This window comes from Helianthus annuus, chromosome 5 (assembly GCF_002127325.2).
Source record: "Helianthus annuus cultivar XRQ/B chromosome 5, HanXRQr2.0-SUNRISE, whole genome shotgun sequence".
Taxonomy (NCBI): Eukaryota; Viridiplantae; Streptophyta; class Magnoliopsida; order Asterales; family Asteraceae; genus Helianthus; species Helianthus annuus.
Genome location: NC_035437.2, coordinates 124,861,830 through 124,864,025, shown reverse-complemented (window position 1 = coordinate 124,864,025; position 2,196 = coordinate 124,861,830).

Genomic DNA, 2,196 nt, shown 5'->3' with positions numbered 1-2,196 from the left:
GAGCATGGGCCGCTCGAACGGACATGCTGGTCCGCTCGAACGACAAACAAGCTGGATCGCTCTTATGGACCGCTTTTGTGTCAATGTTCTGGACCGCTCCAATGGCATGGGCCGCTTATTGGGCCTGTCCAATAAGCGGGTCCAGACCTCTATAAATACCCTATAGGCGATCTGAGTTAAGAACAGAGTTGTAGAAATCGTGCCGAAGCTCTGCCGGTGCGAGATTTGAGCTGTAAACGTTTGAAATCAATAAACAAGTAGTTAAAAGTGATTTGCCTGCTGTTTCTACCTTAGTTTCTTGTTATTCCGCACCTGAAACCAAGGAGAAAGCCTCTGAACGACTCGTTCGGGTCATCACACGATCCTACAATTGTATCAGAGCTCAGGAGGAGGTTCTCTGCAGAAATCAGCTGGATTTAGTCACTTTTTCTTACTTCTACACCTTCTTTTTCTGATTCGGGAAGATTTCACGGTCGGAATTCGTTCAAAATCTCAGGGATTGTGCGCAATAGTACCTTGACAAACCCTAGGAAGTTTCAAATCAAAACTCAAAGTCTAAGTGGATCAAAATTGGATTTGAATGAGGACCGCTCGTTCGAACATAGCCTGAACCGCTCGACCGAACAGTTCTGGATCGCTTTTTCGGACAGGTGGGAACCGCTCATCCGGACGGATTGGGGATCGCTCATTCGAAAGATCAGTTCGAAAGATCAGGAACCGCTTATCCGGACGAATCAGGAACCGCTCATTCGGTCGGTTGGATCGCTCATCTGGACAACTTCTTGAATCGCTTATTTGGACCAATTTCTGAACCGCTTATTCTATCAATCGAGGATCGCTCATTCGGTCGGATCATTTCTGGATCGCTTATTTGTTATCTGGATAGCTAATCTGGACCACTTATTCGGATTGATTTGGATCGCTTTTTCAGACAAATTCTTTGAACCGCTTATTCGAACATCGGTTGGATCGCGTATTCGAACATCGGTTGAATCGCTTATTTGGCAGTTTGAAAAACCGAGTTAAGAAATCATGGGTTTCGATGTGTTTAATATGACTCAGGAAACAATGGATAAAATAAGGGAATTAGAGACAGAATTTGATTCGTTTTCAATGTTTCCAGGAGAAAATACAAAGAGTATCATTAAGAGATATATCCATCTTGTTAGTTCAATGTCTGATTTAGATATTACAAAAGAACCAAAAGAGTGGGTTGAAAAATTTATCAGTGCTTTACCGAAAGAAGAATGGGAAGATTATGTCTTGAACTTGAAAAGTTCTAGAGAATTTTCTCAACTGACAATTACTTCACTCATTAAAAGGATTGAAGAACAGATGGTGATCAAGGATGAGAAAAGGAAAGAAAAAGCAGTAAAAGTCAAAGAATCTGTGAAGAATAAATCGTCAAGATCTGCATCAGTATGCTCAAATTGTCACAACTTCAAGACAATCAATGACAAACTTGTGAAGGATGCAGAAAGTTTAACATTGGAGGTCAAGGAGTTGAACAATAAGAAGAAAGCTGATGAAAAACATATTCTAGACTTACAGGGTATTTGTGAGAAGTTTAAAGTCGAAAATGCCAAACTGTTGGGTAGTGTGAACAGTTTGACATTAGAGAACAAAGGTTTGAAAGAAAATGAAAAGGTTTTTGAAAGCAAACAGAAATCATCAGAAAATGAAGATTTCTGGATAAAATTGGAGAACAAAAATCTGAAAGCTAATGAAGTGAAACTTCAAGAACAGATAAATGTTTTGGAAAATGAAAAATCTGTTCTTGAAAACTTAAAAAATGAAAATGAAAATTCAATCAAGTCTCATCTTGAAAGAATATCTAAGCTTGAAGACGAAGCTAAGAGTTCAAGGATCAAGATTGATGAACTTGAAAAGAAATTGATCAGTTTTGTGACTAAATCTGACAGTTTGAATTTTCCCTGTCCAAAACCAATCAATTCAGTGCCAATAAGTGACAATGTCACAAACTTTGATTCTGTCAAAGTTGAAGATTGTGATGAGAAAACTGATGATGAGAATGAGGAATTTTATTCAGCAGATGAGTCTGAGACAGAATCTGATGCTGAAATTAAGAAAAAGGAAAAATTTTTGAAATTAAAAGAAAAATTACAGAAAACTGTTCTGCAATCGACTGAAAAGGGAGAATGCTCTAAGCAAAAACCTTTGAAGAAGAAAGTAGAA